A 20,957-nucleotide genomic window follows, 5' to 3' on the forward strand; every position below is an offset into this window, starting at 1 on the left:
TCGGCTGCTTCCCTGCCACAGCGGTGCAAGTGTCTGTGGCAGAGACAGTTTGGCCCACAAAGCCTAAAATATTTACTATCTGGTACTTTATGGGAAAATGTGAGCCACCCCTCATCTGGTTCATACTCACAAGCGATGTCACCCCATTTTATGGGTGGGGAAGTTGAGGCTCCATGGGGTCAGGGAACTCTGAGTTGGCCTGTGACAGGAGACGGGGGGCTTGGTTTCCAGAACTGCAACCTGACCCCAAAGCCCTGGGACCTCCCTCAGCCTGGCTTTCCCTCCTGTCCTCGGGGACCTGGGACGGCCTGTCCTGCCGAGTGGCTCCTGTCCTGTCCAGAGATCCTGCTACGCCGCGGGCTGGAGCCGGGTGCAATCAGAGGCTCATTGATGCGATAGCACCGCGTGTCAGAAGAATCAATGCTGCTTCCCCGAGCAGCTGGTGAAGGCTCAGAAAGTGGGTCAGGCCCCAGGAGGGGCAGTCCATTTTTAGCTTTTCATTAGGGCCTCATTCATTAATTCCTCCATGTAATATTTACTGAGCAGCTACTCTGTGCCAATCCCCGCCGCAGGGACTGAGAACACAGGTCAGCTGGGGAGGGGCCCTGCAGGCGCCCGCAGTCTGGAGACGGGACAATCACAGAAACCAGCGTGAAGGGGAGGGATGACCCGGGCCAGCGCCAACCCCCACCCCCGCTGCCCTTCAGACGAGGGCAGAAGCATCCAGGTTAGACCCGAAGGGGTCTGCTTGGTGGGGGCGGGTGGGGGAGGCCGTCGGGGGAAGGAACAGCACGAGGCTCAGTAGGGCTGGGAAGGCTTTGGCAGCCGATAGGTGTGTGGGGCTCCCGCAGCACAGGGCCGTGGGGCTGCCAGGGTGGGAGGACCAGGGGCCTTGGGAGACATGAGGCTTGCCCTGGGTGCCAGGGGCGGGTGCCTGGTCACAGCTTTGGGATTGAGTTGGGGGTTTATTCAGGCCGACAGAGGGAAAGCTCATGTTGGAGCCACAATGCAGAGGGAGCACTGGAGCCAGGAGTGACCAGAGTCCTGCATCAGGCAGTAGGGACAGGGGGAGGGAGGAGAGAGGGACACCTGAGTCAGATCGGGGGGTCATGGGGGCCAGCTGGCAGTGGGAGGGCCAGAGGAGCAGGGGGAGAAACTCGAGGCAGGCTTTGGAGGGCTTCCAAAGGCCTGGGGCACCCTCCCCTCTGCTCCTGCCATGGGCTGGGGCGACGGCCCGGGTTGGGCGGGGCAGGGGTGCTGGGCCCTCCGGACTGCTTCCCGACAGCCACCTGCCCTCAGCCTCCATCCGGGCCCCCTGGGCGTGCACCTCCCCTCTTCCTGCCAGCCTTGCAGAGGCCGCCTCCTGCCTCACTTTATGGACCCCCAACACCACACACCTTCCCAACCCCACCCCTGGGGCCCAGCAGGCACGTGGCAGCCCTGTGTGATTCCAGACAATGCACTGACACGTCCCCGTCTAGCAGGGGTGGCTGGTGTGCCACCGCCAACGCTTTCTGCTCTGAGAGGTTGGTTGATGGAGGAACCTGAGGCCTGGAGTAGGGGGGCCATGCCTTTGGGTTGCTTGGAAAGCAGCTGCCACTGCTCTGCCTGGGAGGCCACACTTGTGGAGTGTCCTTTCGTCTTGCTGAGAACTCTGGGTTGACACCTGCCCGCCCTTGCTTGGCTTGGTGCACGATGCTATGTGACACCTCCTCCCCCTAATCATCATTCTTTGTTAACATGTGCACCCCCCAGGAGGCTGGACAGCAGTCTCCACCCTCGGCCCCGTCACCTGGCCCTCCTGCCCCCAGACAGCCAAGGGCACGTAGATGGAGTGGTGGGCATCTCAGGGAAGCACTGGGGCAGAAGGTGGGCCTCCTGCAGCCTGGCCACAGATGCGTGTGTCCCATTGTTTCCAGCTGGGGCAGGGCCCAGGGGATGAGTGCGTTGGGGGCAAGGAGGGCTGGGGGACAGAGGAGAGAGGCGGGGGCCCTACCAAGTCCCCAGAAGTCCCTCCTCATGCTCCCTGGTCCCCCATGGACCTGCTGACCCCTGTGGCCGCACATGGCCCCTCAGCAGCTGTGACTCCAGGCTCTGGACACTGGGTGAGAGTTGGGTGCATGTCTCCTCCTGTCCCCGCCTGGAGTCCAGCCCACTGGGTGCAGCCCATGGTGTTTTCCTGTGGGCAATCGCCACTGCCCCAGCTGTGGAAAGGAAGGTCATGCTTGAGCCACGGCCAACAGCTTCAGGGTTGGGGGGGACAGGAAGATGGTGCCCCTGGCCTTCCTGAGTTCTGCACAACAGCGCCGGGCAGGGCCTCTCCTCCATGGACCTCCGCTCTGCACCTGGCCCACTGCTGCCTGTTGGCCCCCAGCACGGGCAAGGGCCCGTGCCCACCCCTCTGCTCACCGCTGTGTCTGTCTGGGGGCGATCAGCGGCCTGGCCCACTACGGGGCCAGTGGTGCAGGTGCTGACTCCAGGGGGAACCCCGAGAAGCTGCTCGGCACTCTGGGGGTACAAGAGCCTCTGCCCTGACTCCCCACGCGTCGTGGCTGGTGGTGGTTTCAGAGAGAAGGATCTTAAAGGCTTTCTTAGGGAAAGGCCCCGACGAGCTCCTTCATCTCCCCTGGGGTCTCAGCGCGGGGACTGAGCCCTTTCCTGGGCTCCGACCTCCCCCCGCCTTTATGCTGTGAGCCTGAGGTGGACGGACATCACCATGTCAGGGAACCCAGGGTTTACTGCCCAAACCGGGACACTTGTTACTAATTACGCTGGGGGGGGGAAACCGAGGCAGACCGTGCCCCTCCCCAACCTGTCATCCTGCCTTGGAGGCCCCTTCCCAGGCTCAGCGCTGCCACCCACGCCCCCTGGTGCTCCCCTGTCCTCAGCCACGGGTCCCGTGCACCACTGTTCCTTCTTGCTTTCATCCATTTATTCACCCAGCAATGATTTCTGCGACCTACTCAGTGCCGGGCTCTGCTGTGGGCGCTGGGGACGCTGCAGTTCCTGCCATCACGGTGCTCACCTGTTAGCAGGGAAGGCAGACATAAATCAGCAAATCAATCGTGCTGGGGGGTGACTCCTGGACACTACCCTGGACACGAGACCGCGGTCAGGGGAGGCGTCTCTGGGGTGGGGACCTGAGAGCAGAGGCTTGGATGCAGACAGGGCACGGTGGGGAGACCGCGGTGGGAGGCCTGGGTGGCACTCGGCGGTGGGGGTGGAGCTGCGACATGACCCAAGGCTGCCCGAGCAGCCTCAAGCCCACTCAGGCCCTGGTTCCCAGGCCTGCAGAAGCTGGGGCCTCGGGGGGCAGGTGGGGTCAGGACAGGGCCTCTGGCTGGTGTGGCTTCGGTCGGGGGTGGGGGTGGGAATGGCAGATCTGCCAGCGTCCATGTAGGTGACCATCAGAACTGGCAGCGAGACCACTGTATCAACAGGATGTGCCTGTTTGTTCTAGGACCTTCTTGCCTGGGGAGATAAGACTGAGCCCCGGAGAACCTTCCCGTCTGCTCTGTGCACTCCCCTTGCTGGAGCCTGCTGCCTGTAAGCACGTCACGGGCCGTGAGCATCCACTTACCCGCTCGGTGGGTCCCTCCAACCGCCCTCTTCACAGCACAGCGGTGCCTCTATAGACCAACGTTCCCTTCTCAGGGCCATGGGTCCCCAGGGGGTTCAGACGGCTGGTGTACGGGACAACTGTTGACTCATCAGAAGCCGCTGCCGGACCCTCCTGCCACCGTGTCCACCCATCCCAAAGCGTCACAGCAAGACCTCTGCCGAGTTTCCTCAAGACATCACCCGGGCATCGCTGTCTGCAGCGAGCGCCCCAAGCCCACGGTGGGGGGTGCACGCGGGAGACTGGAAAGCAGGGGACCAAACAGTTCAGGGCAGCTCGAGGGTGCAAGCAGCCCCGCGCCCATCCACGGGTGAGGGTTTATCCATAAGCAGCACGCGGCATGGCCATACAACTGAGTCTTATCCAGCCTTACAAAGGAGGAAGGAAGTTCTGACACCCGCCCCGACACGAGTGGACCTTGAGGACGTTATGCGCAGTGCGATGGGCCAGACCCAGAAGGGCCAGCCCGTAAGAGTCTCCTTACACGATATCCCTTAGAGGAGCCGAGTCCAGGGAGACAGAAAACGAGTGGGGGGGGCCCGGGGGGCTGGCGGGGGGGCCTCGGGAGTGTGAGTTTAATGGGGACGGAGTTTCAGCTCTGCGAGATGACAGGCGTTCTGGGGACGGGTGGTGGTGGCGGCGGCACGACCGTGTGAATGCTTTAGTGCCATCGGCTGTACACTTGAAAATGGTGAAGATGGTGAATTTTATGTTATGTGAGGCTTACCAAGGCCGGAAAAAAAAAAAAATAGGAAAACCAAAAACAAGACCACCTTTGTCAATCCCTGAATCAGAAGGCCTGCCTTCAACCACTGAAGCCCAGACCCCCAAATCCTATAGGGGTTAATCCTTCAATTCCCCTTTCGAGACTCAACCTTTCTGAGTCGAGACTGGCCCAGGATATCGCCCGTCTGCCACAGAATGCCGGGCACCGCATGCCAGGAACACTTTGCGGGGTTCTGCAGCCAGCCAGCCTCCGGCCCCCCCATGTTGTGTTACCAGGGGTTCACCGGCTGAGAGCTGCCTGGAGCCCGGGCTGGGATGGGCGGTGTGGACAGCAGGATGGATTGCAGAAGAAAAGACAGGCAGGCCTCACACCGTCCACTCCAGGCAACACCTCTGGATGTGGCTGCTGTTCCTGATGGCTTCTGGAAGCTTCCACAGGCCCACAGGCACACGCTGGCACAGCCACACCAGTCGTTTGCATTTTTTGTGATTGGTTGGGTGGCTATAGTAATGCATTTAACTTTGCCCCGAAAGGGGTCTGGCCTTTGCCCACAGCTGCTGGCCCCTGGGATGCCTTTGTTTCCCTGGGGCTTTGGGCCACACCTGAGAGCCTAACAGTGTGACTTGGCCTGGGGACTCTGAGTCACCTGGTGTCAGCTCGCTCTCCAGAGGGGCCTGGGACTGAGGTTAGCCAGGTGGGTGGCTGACCACGGAGCCCCCAACAGAAGCTGAGCGCTGAGCTGGGGTGAGCTTCCCAGGCTGACAGTCCTCCACCGTGCTGTCGCTCCTCGATGTCCGGGAGGCAGCATGGCCCACGAAGATGCTGCAGGACAAGTGCACGTTCTGTGTTTGGAACAGTTTTGATCTCCCTGGGTCCTGCGCCTTGGGGTTAATCTGAGTCCTTGGGTTGCAGGAAACTGGAACCGAGCTCTCTGTGACTTCTTGGGTCCCTCCAGCAAACTGTCGAAGCCAAGGGTGGTCTTGGGAACCCTGAAACTTGCAGCTGGTGTCAGAAGTGGGAGTGGTCTTGGGACGAGCTCCTAATCTCACAGTGACTCTCCTTGCTGGCAGATGCCCTTGCAGAAGAGACCATTACATCGGGGGGGGGGGGGCAGGATGTCGAGAAGGAGCGGGTGATGGTGAGTGGGGGGGCGTCCCTCCCCTCTTGTATGTTATCCTCGGGCACTTAGGGAGAAGAGAGAGAGGAGACACTGCTTACTTAGACCAGGACCCCTAGAAAACAGAGTCTGGGCAACTGTCCACAGCTAACCTGGGCCGGGGTGCCACCCCAGGGCACAGAGGAGGGGCAGGGTGCCGCTGGGCTGGTAGCTTGCAAGAAGCACAGCCTGGGTTCTGTCTCCTGGGATGACTTCAGAGAGGCCACCTGAGAACCCTTGCATCGCCCGCTGGTTGAAGCCACTGGGAAGGTCTGCAAGCTCTAGAAAACCAGGGAAGGGGATCCTTCGGGCCCCAGGGGAGTGAGGGAGGTAGCTGGGAGGGCAGGGTGGGAAGCTGCAGTTTTGCACGGCAGGCTGGTCTGGGAACTTTCTGGGCAGTCCCCTGGTGAGCGGGCCGAGCAGTTTAGGGGGTGGGCTGGGCTCTCTCAGCCGTTAGACTTCTACGTGAACACCCCTTTATAAATCAGAGGGGAGCCTTGAAGACCTCGGTCCCTGTGGTGGAACCAGAATTAGTCACGTTGGAGCTAACAACAAAGGCCCCTTACGGCCGGCGGGCTTTTAGCAGAGTCGCATGTGTTTGGGAACCTTCCTAAAATAACACCGTCCAGAAGAAAAACAGGAGCCCAGTTGTGCGGCGGGGAGGACTTTCACGTGTGTCCCCTTGTGCCCCCAGCTGGGCACGTGTCCTGACGTGGAGGCCAGGCTCCAGAGGGGGTGGCCAGGCTTCCTTCTGGAGTGGGAGCCCCCCGCCCCCCCTCCCCTGTCTCTCTGAAGGACCTGCACACAGGGAAACAGGCTGCAGGCCATGAACGGGGCGCTGACCAGCCGTGGGGGGGCCTGCCCATAATCCCTTTTAATGGATGTTCTTTACAGGGACTCTCTGGTTTCAGGGTGTCTGCCCTTCTGAAACAGGAGGCTGCTCCCCCCCACGTGTACCCTGGGGTGTGACAGGAGGAGAGAGCTGCTGCCCCGGGAGGGCTCGGGTGCCCCAGGGCATGGCGCCTGCCCTGAGCTTTCCAGGCTCTGCGGCTTCTTGCTGTGGATGGAGGGGCTCCTCTGCTCTGGGACCTCGGGGGAAGCCCCTGCTCCTCCTCTTCCTGCAAGGACATTGTCTTACGATGTTTGGCCTTTGTGGAAAGGACTCTGAGTCCAGAAAGGACAGGATGACTTCCTAGGGTCACTGGACTCCGAGGGCCAATAGAGCCTCCCAAACTTCAGCCACCCTGTGTCCCCCTGGATCCCTTTAAGCACCCCAGTCTGAGGGAGGGCCGCAGGGTCGGGCTGGCAGGACCTAGCACTCACCTGTGGCTGTGAATGGCACCTTGTCGGTCACTGTCCCCAGAAGACCTGTGGTGGCCACTGGTGCGGCCCCTGGGCCAGGATCACTGCCAAGCTCGCCACGGCTCCAAGCCTTGCAGCAGCCAAGCTCAAAAACTGAAACCGGTTCTTGAGTTTGGCAGCAGCGCCTGGCCCGCATTGACGAGAGGCTGCTGTGGTCGCTATCGATCACTTGGGGTGAATATGCACACATTTCACTGCGTGGATATTGGCGCTGGGTTACCGCGAGGTGTTACCCTGGCCCCACTGGGCTGTTAGGTAATAGGCGGTTTATGTACCTCATGACCTTCCTGAATCTAAGAAATTCTTTTTTCTCTTTTTTAAAAGATTTTATTTATTTGAGAGAGAGAGAGAGAACAGGCACAAGCAGGGGGAGCAGCAGAGGGAGAGGGAGAAGCAGACTCCCCGCTGAGCAGGGAGCCCAATGCAGGGCTCCATCCCAGGTCCCGGAGATCATGGCCTGAGCCCAAGGCAGACACTTCACCGACTGAGCCACCCAGGTACCCCCAAATCTAAGAAATTCTAAATTTGAAAAGACAACCTGGCCCTGAGGGTTTGGGTAAGATAAGAGATTTGGGACCTGTACTCGCCTTGTTCTGCAGGGGTGGGGGTGCAAGGGGTGCGGCTTGAAATGTTAGGAGTCAGCAAGGAAAGCTGGGATTCACTCCCAGCCTGGTCAGACGCGAAGCCTGGACGCTTTGCCAGCTTGCCATGCATGTGAAGTCCAGTCTGTGCTCAGTTGGCTTAAAGGAAAGGCGTCTCTCCAGCTTTCTCTGGATCTGGTGGCCTTCGGGAAGTCCTAGGGCTGTGTTCAGCTCATTCAGTGCCCAAAACCGGTTAGTGGCCACGGATGATCTCATCCAAGCCTCATGGCCCTGGGGGTAGGGGTGGCTTCATCCTTATTTTACAGAGAGATATAGGACTCCTGCCACAGTGCTCCCAGGTTGCCCAGCCGGGAGGAGAAGCTGGGTCTCTGGGTTTCTGCAAGGTTCGCGGCAGTTTCTTGCCCCCAGAGAGCCTCAGTCTAGTTCAGGGTGGAGCTGCGGGGGGCAGAGGGGCAAATCTGGCCTACGGCAGGGCATGTCCAGGGTCCGATGGAGGGCCCCAAGAGCTCGGGGGTCCAGGTCCTGGCTGGAGGCTGGGGGTACCTGTGGCCTCACACTGCACTCCCCCTGCGGCCCTGAGCCCCCAGGGGGGCTGGCTGCGGGGTGTCTGCCTGGGAGCGGGTGGAGAGCAAGCAGCCCCTGCTGTGCGCCTGTGCCAAGAGCTTCAGGGCCTCCTGGCATCCAGGCCCCCCTGTAATTTAGGGGAGTAGGGGACTGGCTTCCTGCAAGCACTAATTTTCAGCTCTTGCGTTCATGTGGAACCTGGAAATTAATTAGCTCAGACACGAGTTCCACAGCCCAAGCTCATGCAAAGATTCCTCGTTAGTAAAACTTTGCCCTTTGGCTGGTGGGCGGTTGGCTGGTGCGAGGCACGGAGCTGGGCTGGGCTGGGAGGGGCTGCCTGCAGAAGGTCCCGCCTGCCCCGAGCCCCCAGCTCCTGCCCACCTCCCAGCGGCACTGGGCGTTTCCAGAGCCAGCACCACAACCACGGTGCCCCCGAGGACGGACCTAATGCGGACTTGGGAACCTCACAGCAGGCTTCCCGGGGCCTCGGGCTGGGCACTTGGAAACCCTACAGGGAGGACCTCATTTGGCCTGGGGTCAGGGAAGGCCTAGAATAAAGTCACTTAGGTGGTGACACTTAAACCCAAGTTGGGATCGGAAGTAGTCAGGCAAGGGGCAGAGGGAACAGCATTCCAGACAGAGGAACAGCCCTTGCAAACACTCTGAGTCAGAAAGGAGCTTGGTGGGCGGGCAGCCGGAGCGACCAGAACCCAGAACGCAGGGAAGGTGCAGGCGGGGCAGAGGCCCGGAGGCCGCGAGGCTGCAGACACCAGTCAGGTGGGGCCCACGCGCCACCCTGTGGGGCCCTGTGTCTTCACTTAAAGAACCCTGCATTCTGGAAGCATCCAGTAAGGGAACGAAGGCCCCAGCATCTTCCCAAAAGCCCCCTCCTCCACCACCTCCCTAACGAGGGAGGAATCAGCGTATCCCTGCCTCCCCTGCCTCCCAGCTCTTCCCCCACAGCGGTGGCGGCGCATCTGGCTCCTTCACCATCATCATTGTGGGTAATTGTTAGGTGGGCTGGGCGTGCGCTTTCCTTCTGCTGAGGCTGCGAGCGAGGATAATCACGGCTTTTCACCATCCTCCCTGCCCCCCCCCCACTCCGCCCCACCTCCTCTCTTATCATTTTTTCGGGAGGGCCCAGAGGAGACTGTGCAAGCAGCTCAGGGCCTAAGGACGGGAAGCGTTCTGGGAGGCCACTGGAGATGCGTCAGGCGTCAGGCCGGTCCCCCGAATACTGGCCATGTTGATGGAGATGAACAGCCACCGTTTACGGAGATGGTGACATGAGCTCATGGGACAGAGAAGGAAACAGAGGCGCGGGAGGATGGAGCGACGGGCCCAAGGCCGCGGTGGCAGCGCTGCTCACGACCTCAGCCACCGCCCCTTCCACCGTGCACGTTCACGCTCACCTCCACCCACCCTCCTGACACGGGCTCCTAGGCACCCAGCCTGCAGGTTTGGGCGGAGGCCCCGTATGAGGGTCCCTCCCCCAGGAGGGCCACGTGCCGCACCCACCGCCCCAGCTGATGGGTCCAGGGCAGACACTGGCACTTGAGGGCAGCCGGTTTGTGTGTGCCCTGCGAGGATGAGCGGGACCCGTCGGAGCCCCTCTCTCTGGCCCGGGCAGGGAGGAGCAGAGAGGGGAGTCTGGGCGGGGGTCACGCAGCAGAAAGATTCCAGGGGGAGCCCAGGGCGCAAGGCAGGAGAGGCCAGACCCCAAGGCAGAAGGGAGCAAGAGGCTGGCCCACAGAGACCCGCCCCGTGGGGACCCGGAACCACTCTCTCTGGCTCTGTCCCTGGCCTGGCAGTCCAGCTGGCCCAGGGTCTGTGTGGGGCAGAGACCCGTCTCGCTTTACCCACCTGCCCCCCAGAAGGCGGGTCCCTCAGGTGTGAGAGGAAGTCCCAGGTGAGCTCTTCAGAGGCACCTGTCCCACTGGCAAGTGCCCATCCGCCCTTCCTCCTTCCTCCTCCTCTTCCTGCTGCTGCAATCAGGAGGCGACCTGAGGACACAGGGTCATACCCTGATATCAGGCACGGAGCCTAGGGCCCCAGACATTCTGCAGCTGCGCCCCCCGTATCTTGTCACCATGGGCTCAGAGGTGGCAGCTGAGCGCAGCTCCTCACGGAAGCTGTGCCCGCCGTCCCCACCACGCTCTCCCAGCCATCCCCCACTCCAGCGGCCACAGGGGTGAGGAAGGGGCCTCATCCCGAGGCCCACGTGTGTCACCGGGAATGGGGATGGCGGCCCCACCCCAGGGAGAGGTGAGGGATGTGGGCGCAGGCATCCGGGGGCTAGTGAATGAATGATTCCTGAGAACACAGGCTCTCCTTCCTGGGAGACCTCGCCGGTCCGCGGGCCTCCCTGCCTCCGCCTGCTCCACTGCCCCGCTGCACGCAGGACGGGCGGGCGTGGGGGTCCCGTGCGGAGGATCCTTGAACATTTCCGACTTGGCCTTCACGCTGATCAAGAAAAACTGAACCAGGAGGACTGAGGTGCGCTGGACAGAATAAGTGATCACCTGCCTTCCAGGGCTGGGGAGGGGCACCGGGGGATTGATTATCTGCTGCCGGGGTCTTTCCAGCTGCTGAGGCTTGTCTGTATTGACAGCAGGTTGGCGGGAGTGCGCGCGGCCGGCGCCCAGGTGGGGCAACGTTCGATCGCAGGCCGGGGTTTCTATCGCTTTTGGCCGAGGGCCTGCTGCAGAGCCAGGAGCACAGCGGGAGCGGGGCGCTCTCCCGGGCCGGCCGGCTCCGGGGCAGTGTCTTTCAGGAGTGGCTTGAAAGGAGCCCCCGGTGGCTGCATCTCAGGCCCCACTGAGTGGGGAGGCGCCCCGGGACGCTGGGCCTGGCTCTTGCACGTGGGGCCCTCCGGCAGCGCCTGCCTCCCCCCGGGTCCGGCCCGACCCAGGTCCCACTGAGGCTGGGTCGGAGTCGCCTCTTTCCTTGACCCCCCGTCCCACATCGAGCGTGAACAGGCAATCCTGGGGGCCTGGCTGCACCCCCAGCCCGCAGCCTTGGTGATGATGTGCAAGCTCCCAGGAAGAGGGTGACCCCAGACTCTTCAGTTACAGGGGACTAAAGGCGCCTGCATCTTCTTCCGTGGGCCTGTGCTCTCCTGCTTGTGAAGGCCCGATGGGCTTGAGTTTCCAATTCGGACTACCCCCCCCCAAACAGGCTGTGAGCCCCACAGTCTGATTCAGCCCTGCAGCCCCTGGAAGCTCCTGACCAGGAGATGCTCCTGACCAAAAACTGTCCATGTGGGGTCCCTGGGGGGGCTCAGTGGGTTCAGTGTCCACCTTCAGCTCAGGTCATGATCCTGGGGTCCTGGGTTCGAGCCCTGTGCGTGGGGTCGCTGCTCAGCAGGGAGTCTACTTCTCCCTCTCCCCTGCCGCTCCCCCCTGCTCATGCTCACTTGCTCTCTCTCTTGCTCTCTCCCTCAAATATGTAAGTAAGGGATTCCTGGGTGGCTCAGCGCTTTAGCGGCTGCCTTCAGCCCAGGGCGAGATCCTGGAGTCCTCAGATCGAGTCCCACATCAGGCTCCCTGCATAGAGCCTGTGTCTCTGCCTCTCTTTCTCTCTCTCTGTCTCTCATGAATAAATAAATAAGATTAAAAAAATTTAAAAAAGACAAATACATAAATAAAATATTTTTAAAAATAACTGCTATGTACAAACCCCCTGGAGTGGCCACACTTGGCCACCGGTGCTTCCCAGGAGACCCCCATGCTTCCAGTGTCCATGCTTTTGCTCAGGCCACGCTGCCCACCCTGGGATGCTGCTCTGGAGGCCTGGCCTCTTCCCATCTGACTCGTCTTCCATGGTCGCCCTGGGTTGTCTCCTCCGTAAGTCTGACTCCACCGAGTCGTGGAGATGGCTCCACCCGGGTCTCTACCTACCATGCACAGCTCCATGGATGTCACCCATGACTGGCCCGAGGTGGAATGATGACCACGCAGGTGAAGTTGATGTGCAGCACCCAGAGAGATACGACAAGAATTTCTCCTCCAGAGGAGGGCTCTTAGCAACTTTCTTTTTTTCTTTTTTTTTTTTTTTTTAATTTTTATTTATTTATGATAGTCACAGAGAGAGAGAGAGGCACAGAGACACAGGCAGAGGGAGAAGCAGGCTCCATGCACCGGGAGCCCGACGTGGGATTCGATCCCGGGTCTCCAGGATCGCGCCCTGGGCCAAAGGCAGGCGCCAAACCGCTGCGCCACCCAGGGATCCCCTTTTTTTCTTTTTTAATATTTTATTTATTTATTTATTTATTTATTTATTTATTTATTTATTTATTTATTTAAAGATTTTATTTATTTATTCATGAGAGACACACAGAGAGAGGCAGAGACACAGGCAGAGGGAGAAGCAGGCTCCATGCAGGGAGCCCGATGTGGGACTCGATCCCGGGACCCCAGGATCACACCCTGGGCCAAATGCAGGCCCCTCAACCAGTGAGCCACACAGGCGCCCCAATATTTTATGTATTTATTTGAGAGAGAGGGTGAAAGAGAGAGAAGCCGGGGGAGGAGCAGAGGGAGAGGGACAAGCAGACTCCACGCCCAGCACGGAGCCCCACGAGGCTCCATGTCACGACCCTGAGATGACAACCTGAGCCGAAATCGAAGCCTCGGAGGCCTGACCGGCTGAGCCACCCAGGCGCCCCTTAGCAGCTGTCTTCCACGTCACACAGCAGCGTTAGCGACAGCCACCAGGTCGTGATGTCATGGGTTCTATCCCTAGTCCTTGTGTATCTCGTAACCTTTGGGGTCCCCTCCCCAATTCCCCACTCCTCTTGTCCTAAAGAATAGTGCAGGTTTGCAGCCGAATAACTGCCCTGCCCTGTCCTATGGGGCCAGAGTAGCCCAGGGCCCTCTTTCTCTCCATCCCACCTCCTTCGGTCCGGGTTCCTGCCGGGGCACAGCCAGTGCACGGGGCCACGGCGTACTCTCCTCCTTCTGGAGGTGGCCGGCCACCGCCTCAGTGTCCTGTCCCACACACGCTTTCTCGTCTTGTGCAATATGAGAGAGCTGAGACTTTCCCCAATCTTCAGGCTGTTTCCTCTCTGCTGAATGATTCCGACTTCAATCCATCACTTATGTCCTGAATTTTGCCATCAACAGTTAGGAAGCACCAAGCTGCTTCTTTGAAGCTCGGCTGCTTAGAGATCTCCTCGGCTAGATACCCGGTTTCACCTCTTGCAACTTCTGCGTCCCACAAAAGCCCTAGGACACGAGCGGGCTTCAGCCAAGTTCTCTGCCAGCTTGTAATGGGATCCCGTTCCTCCAAGAACCACTCCCTCGCTCCTCGTTTCCATGCGAGACCTCATCTCTTAATGTCCCCATCCCCACCAATACTCCATTTGCGGCGACTCCTGTCGTCGGTAAGAAATGGAGGTCGTCTCTCTGGCTCTGGTCTTTCCTTTCTGAGCCGCCACCAGAAGCACCTTTAACAGGCTGCTCACGGTATCAGCTTTTTCTAGCACGCATCGCAAACCTCTTCCAGCCTCTACTCATTACCTGACTCCAAAGCCACTTGCACATTTTAGATATTTATTACAGCGGTGCCCACGCCTCAGGACCCATTTCTGTCTCCGTCGGCCCGGGCGGCTCTAACAAATACCGGAGACCGGGTGGTTCTGATGATAAACATCTATTTCCCGCAGTTACGGAGTCCGAGATGGAGGCGCCGCTTGATTTGGTTCCTGCTGATGGCTCTCTGGCACTCGGCTGCCTTCTCTCGTCCCCACGTGGTTGGGGGTGGGAGGCAAGGGCAGGGAGAGAGAGCCCTCTGGTCTCTTCTGATAAAGGCGCCAATCCCATCACGGGCCTCCACCCCCATGACCTCATCCAAACCTAATCACCTCCCACAGACCCCACCTCCAAAAACCATTGCATTAGGGGTTAGGGCTTCAACATAGGAATTTGGGGGAGGGTGATGCAAAGATTCAGTGCATAGCAGCCCTAAAGCCAACGGCTTGGGCCTGCCTTACTTCCAATCTGGCTTGGATCGCCCTCCGGGTCACGGCCTCTACAATAGTTACTCGTCATCCCATTGTACGGATGAGCAGAGGAGGCTCAGAGAGGCTGGACAACCTGCCCAGGGTCACACTGCAGGTTGTGTAGACAGACAAGAAGCAAAGCCCAAGGTCTGCTGCTTCTTCTCTCCTGGGATGTGGCTGGTGTTCTCCACTGCGGATCCCTGACTGGGCTCCTGGTTTGGGGAGGAGTCGTCGAGAAGAAGTGGCTTGGCGGGCTGCTGATAACCGCTGCCCCCCCCCCCCCCCCCCCCCCCCCCCCCCCCCCCCCCTGCTCCAGGCACGGAGGGAGTGCCCACAGCCTCCTACCTGGGAGAAGGAGAAAGGTGATTGGAGTGACAGCCAGAGGAGGGAGGATATGGCCTGTGGACAGAGGCGGGGCTCCAGCCCCACAATCAAGAAGAGTCCCTGGACCCCTCTCCCTCTTCTGTCTTCCATCGGCCCCACCGACTGAAGGGCCACCTCCAGTTTGGACCCCAGTCATCCCTGGTGCCTTCCACCCTCTGACCCTGTCCCTCCATTCTAGGTCCCCCCCAGGAGCTCCTCCCCACAGAGTTCAAACTCAGAATCCAGTGATGAACACATAGGTCTATTTTCTTTTTAACAACGCAATAATTCGGGGCGCCTGGGTGGCTCAGTGGTTGAGCGTCTTCCTTTGGCTCAGGTCGTGACCCTGGGGTCCTGCGGGGAGCCTGCTTCTCCCTCTGCCCATGTCTCTGCCTCTCTCTGTGTTTCTCGTGAATAAATAAATAAAATCTTAAGAAAAAAACCCAATGTAATAATTCGTATATATGCTTTTGATGCCTTTTCTAAGTATCCTTTGGACACCGGGATTTTTTTCCCTGCATTAAATAATTAAACCCTCCCAACGACCTTGACAGACGTCACTATCCCCATTTCATAGATGAGGAAGCGGAGCCCCTAGAGGGTAACCGGCTTTCGCAAGCCTTCACAGCGAGGAAGTTGTAGAGTCTAGATTCAAAGCCAGAACTTTGCCTACTCGAGTCCCTGGGTCCTCGCCTCTGCGTCCGTTTGCCTCCCATCCTGCAGGCAGGGCAGGCTGCAGGTAGCTTATTTCTAAGACAGCCAGAGCATATGATACGTGGAGTTTAGACTACAAAGCTAAGCGGGGTGAGCGGTATTGTCGAGACAGTTTTACCTGGGGACAGCCTCTGATCCTGCCCACCTGCCCACGACTGTGCCTCATTAGCCAGTCCCCGCAGCTGGACGCAGCCAAGTCAAAGCGTTGCTGCGAGAGCCCCCCGGGCAGGCCCGCTCTTGCCCAGGGCTGGCGTGCCAGCAGCCGGTGGCGGCTCTGAACCTGGCAGAGGCGGCTTGGAAGCCAGCACGAGGAGGCCAGGATCACAACACCGAGCGGGCTGGAGGAGCCCTCTGCGGGCTGCAGACGCCCCGGGAGCCGGCGGCGAACCATTGCTATGCTTCACTCCAACCCCTGCCTGCAAGGCGGCGACATCTCCATCCATCAGCGCGGCAAGCGGCCAGCAGCGGAGCCGTGGTCGCCTCTGACGGCGGCTGCCGGACGGACGGGACGGGCTTTCCTTTGTTTCCCTGAGGTCGACCTGGAGCAGCGGGTGCTGGAGGCCAAAGAGCATTTTGGGGAGTCGGGGGTGGGGGGCTTCATCTCGAGAAAACTCAGATGTAACCTAACCTATTCCCTGTGAATCGAGAAATAAATCCCCATTCTTCTGTTTCTGCAGCCAAACCCTCCGGTCCAGGGCGTTGAACCCCGACATTTGGCAGGGAAGTGGTTTCTGAACTCGGGGTGCATCCTTGCCTCCTTGATGACAGAGGGTGAACGAGGGGGCAGAGACGCCTCCTAAACCCGGCACTTTTCTGGTTTGTAAGATGTGGCGCTTGCATCTGGGGACGACAGAGAGGGCCGCCCTCCTGGTCTCACCTGTCCCTTTGGACTCCCGTTTTGAGTTTGGTTTGAGCGCTTCATCAAGGGCCGGGTTTGGGTCTACAGACGTCCCTGGGAAGAAGCAGGAAAGAGCAGAGGCGGCTCGTGTTCGCGACCTCTCGACCCCTGTCATCCTGTAGGCAGATCTTAGACCTATGCTGGGTTCGAGGGCTACCTGGGACTGTCCCCTCCCCGGCCCCAAACCATCCGGCTGTGAGGCAGTTGGGTGGGCAGGGTGACCTGTTAGAGACGCACTTTGTGTCCTGTCGGGGGGAAACGTGCCCGTGAATGTTCCTGGCAACAGCCAGCTGTGGCCCACACCACCTCCCGCCCTGGGACGGCACTGCTTGCCCCAATCCAGGTTAGCTGCTCTTTTGTGGAGCAGAAGCACCCCCAGCCACTGCCCACCCTGCACCCCCCGCCCCAATCACACAAAGGCCTTGGCCCCGGGCTGCTGCCCAGAGGCCTTCTCCACGGGCCCCTTTTGTTGGGAGGGCGCCTGGAAGCGGGAGCAGGTGATCTGGGGAAGGGTCGGGGGGCGGCAGAGTCATGGTTTCAGGGGGGGCTCGGCTCTGTGTTCTGCTGGCATCTGAGTGGCAGAGGCTACACTTTGCGGATCATGATTATGAAAAGGCCACAATTGGCCTCTCGCTTTGGAAGGTGCAGGTGACTCATTTGGGGCAGGGCGGCATTCTCCACTTAAATTGTCCCCTTGTCATCTCTATCACCACCTCCTCGCACCCGGGGACCCCACCCCCACTGCATTCCGTGAGCTGGGGCTTCGACCTCGCCCCACGCGCCCGAACCAGGAGGAGAGGCACCCAGCAGTCCACTGAGGCTTGGACAGGGACAGGGGAGGGGGCTTGCCCAGAGCTGGACCAGAGGGGCCAGGTGCCAGCTCCCCGTGGTCTTGAAGATGACCTGCTGCCTCCCAGGGGGGCTGTGGGCCTGGTAAGGGGCCGGCGGGGGGGCCTCGCCTCTGGGGTGTTTGCTGGAGGGTCCTAGCGCCCAGGGGTTGGGGAGGAGGGACGCGGGCTTTCCCGAGCAGCGAGCATGTGATGCTGATAATCACGGTCGCTTCTTCGGGGCCCCACAGGAGCCCTGGGGTCGCTTCCACCTCACGGCCCCCTCCAGGCGGAAAGTCTCTCTTGTTGGCCGGCGCGGCTCCTGCGGCCTTGATGCTTGGCCAGTGTGACGGAGGAACTGGCTTCTTGGTCATTTCACTTAGTCGACTCAAATTTATTTTTTATTTTATTTTATTTTTAAAGATTTTATTTATTTATTCATGAGAGACACAGAGAGAGAGAGAAAAAGAGGCAGAGACACAGGCAGAGGGAGAAGCAGGCTCCGTGCAGGGAGCCCGATGCGGGACTCGATCCCAGGACTCCAGGATCATGCCCTGGGCTGAATGCAGGCATTAAACCGCTGAGCCACCCAGGGATCCCCTATTTTATTTTTTATTAAACAATTTTTTTTTTTTTGAGAAAGAGAGAGTAAGAGAGAGCACATGTGTGTGTGCGAGCTGGGGTGGGAGGGGCAGAGGCAGAGGAGAGAGACTCCCAAGCAGACTCCCAGCTCAGCACAGAGCCCAAGGTGGGGCTTGAACTCATGACCCTGAGATCACATCCTGAGCCTAAATCAAGAGTTGGACGCTTCGCTGACTGAGCCACCTGGACGCCCCTAACTTAAATTTAAATCCACACCCCAGGCAAGTGGCTGTATTCTCGGCTGTATCCAGAATCTGACTACATCTCCCCACCTCCGAGATGCCCACCCTGCCCGGCCGCCGCCACCTCCCCCTGGGACCACTGCAGTAGCTTCCTTACAGTCTCCTCGCTCCTGCCTTGTCCCTGCAATCTGGTCTCTAGGACATCTTGAAACCCTGTAGGGGGGCCACCCGCGGGGGCTGTTATGCATCCTGCAGGCCGCTCGTTACCCTGTCCTGCTGTTCCTTGGACTGGACCGGCACACTGTACTCCTTCCCCTGCTTTGCTCCTCTGCACTCACCTCCTTGCTCTTCCTGAACCCACATTCATGCTCCGGCCTCAGGACCTTTGCACTGGTTATTCCCTCTGTCTTCAGGCCTTTTCCTTAGACGGCCACCTGGCTCGCTGCCTCTCTTCCTTCAGGCCTGTCCTCCAACTCCACGGTCTCAGAGAGGCCTTCCTAATGAGGTGTAGGGAATATAGATTAAGGATACCTCCCCCCCCAATCCCATCTCCTTTTAGCAGATGTACTGCAAAGCATTTACTACCACCTGGCATTGTAATGGTTTTGATTTATTATTTCCTACTTTCCTTGACTAGAATGTAAATTCTGCAAGCACAGGTTTTTTTTTTTTTTTTTTTTTTTCTTTTTCTTTCCTGTTTTGTTCTCTGATAAATCCCATGCTTCTGGGACATCACCTGACACATAACGGGTGCTCAATAAATGCCAGGAAAAATGATCTCAGTCAATCCTCACTGTTACCAAGGGGTAACTATCCTTTATCCCCAGGTAATGGGTGAGAAAGCCGAGGCTGGGGGTTAGTTTTATTTAAATCAAGGCATATCCACCCGGAAAGCCCACATGCACAGCCGCCATGTCTCATCCATGAGATGGATGAGTCATTCACCCATCACTTTTTATACCAGTGTTGACACTGCAGTGACTCCATGGGCTCTAGGCCCAAAAGGGACCCGTCACAGCCCCACATTAGGGGAAAGTCTTGCCAGATGGTATGGGACAGACGTGTCCCCTGCCTGGCAACCCCCTGCAGGGCAGACGAGAGGAGGAGGTATGAGGTGCAGCCAGTGGTGGCAAGAGTCAGGGTCTGTCCTGGGAGCTGGGGGCCTTCCGGGGGTTTTCATAAAGCACCTCAAACATCCCCATCCCTAACCACAGGCCAGGTATTTCTGATTTCTTGTGCTGTCGTGGTACGTGGACAGTGGCACCAGTGAACCGATGCTGGGCAGATTCCCTGGTGGTGTCACCTAGGATGTGTCGGGAGCTGGGACCTCGGGAGTTGGCTGGATAGGGGGTGGCCAGGAGGGGCAGTGAACCGAGGCCAGGAGGGCCAGGCCTTGACTGCCACGCTCAGAGTTCTGGAACATATGCGAGAGGTACAAGGAGAATGGAATAGGGAGAGGCAGACATCAATTACCTGCCTGCTGTGTGCGATGCTGGACACCTGGGGCCTTCCAAGGGCTCCCTCCCTTAGTACTCACGACTTCCCTGCAAGTCAATATTATCATTGCCACTCATTCACTATGTGCCAGGCCTGCTAAACCCGTCCTCATATCTGAGGGTGAGAAGACAGGCCAGGAGCGGGAGGGACATGTGGCCACAGAGTGGCATGGTCCAGGGGGTGCTGGGGGACGAAGTGCACTGAGGCCCAGAGCGCAGGTCCAGGCCCCAAGCCCAGGCTTGCAGGGCTCGCTGCCAGGGCCTCCCACACTCAGGCCGGGCAGATGTGGCTGGGTGGTGATGCCCCAAGCACCCAAGCCCGATTTCCAGGGAGTACCTGGAGCCAAGGCTGCAAATCCTTCCGGCTCCATCCCCCAGAGAAAAAAGTTGGACTTGTTACCTCCCTTTCTGGGTTTTGCTGAAGTTTGCAAGCTTGGGTGTTGGTGCTTATCTGCCCGGGTTGCCCACTACCCGTCTCCAGAGAATTCCCAGGACCCCTCGGCATAGGGAGGCCTGTGGGTCCAGGCAGAGTCTAGGTCCAGCAGGTGTGTCGTCCACTGTGTTTGGGGATCCTGTGCCTGATGTCAAGCTCTGCTGTGCTCACAGGATCTGCCCTCCCCAGGCTGGACCTTACCCACCACCCCTCAGACCCACCTCTCATCTGCTTCTTGGCACCTGACCCATGTCCTGGGCACCTGCCCTGTCTGCCTGCGGGGCCTCTGCCTCCGACACCATCTGTCTCCTTGATGCTGGTCCTGCCCTGCTCTGACTAGCCTAGCAGAGGCCCCTCCCCACCTTTGTCCTTTCTAATGGACGGACTTCTGAGAATTGGCTCAGCCTAGCCCTGTGGAGTCGGGAAGATCTAAATTACTCAATCTTCTGATTCAAACTCGAATCTCTGCCTGAAACATCCTCACAGACACACCCAGAAACAATGTTTTATGGGCTATCTGGGCATCCCTTAGCCCAGCCAAGTGGACACATGAAATTAGCCACCACAGCCTCATTTCACCCAAAGTCTGTAGCTTACACGGTGCTGTGCGGTCTATAGGTTTGGACAAATGTGTAATGACATGTATCCATCGTGAGGGTACCATACAGGTCGTTCCACTGCCCTAAAAATCTGCTGGGCTCATCCCTCCCTTCCCTCACTCCTGCCAACCACCAATCCTTTCCTGCCTCTATAGTTGTGCCTTTTACAGACTATCGTATTGTCGGAATCACACAGTTCCCCTCTGTTCCTCGTTTACCTAGAGTTTCATCATGAATGGGTTTGGGATTTCATCAAATGCCTTTTCTGCATGTATTAACATGATCACGTGACTTTCCTCCTTTGGCCTGTGAATGTGTTGGACGCCATTAATTGATTTTTGATTGTTGAACCAGCCTTGCATATCTGTGCTACATCCCACTTGGTCAGGGCCTATGATTCTTTCTACACACTGTTGGATTTGATTTGCTAGTATTTTATTGGGGATTTCTGCATCTATGTTCATGAGAAATATTGGTCTATAGCTTTGGGTTCTTTTTTTTTTTTTAATTTTTTTTTCTTTTTTTTTTTAACTTTTATTTATTTACTTATGATAGTCACAGAGAGAGAGAGAGAGAGGCACAGAGACACAGGCAGAGGGAGAAGCAGGCTCCATGCATCGGGAGCCTGATATGGGATTCGATCCCGGGTCTCCAGGATCGCGCCCTGGGCCAAAGGCAGGCGCCAAACCGCTGCGCCACCCAGGGATCCCAGCTTTGGGTTCTTGTAACGTCTTTGTCTGGCTTTGGTATTCGGGTAATGCTGGCCTCATAG

This window comes from Canis lupus, chromosome 8, assembly GCF_011100685.1.
Source record: "Canis lupus familiaris isolate Mischka breed German Shepherd chromosome 8, alternate assembly UU_Cfam_GSD_1.0, whole genome shotgun sequence".
Taxonomy (NCBI): domain Eukaryota; kingdom Metazoa; phylum Chordata; class Mammalia; order Carnivora; family Canidae; genus Canis; species Canis lupus.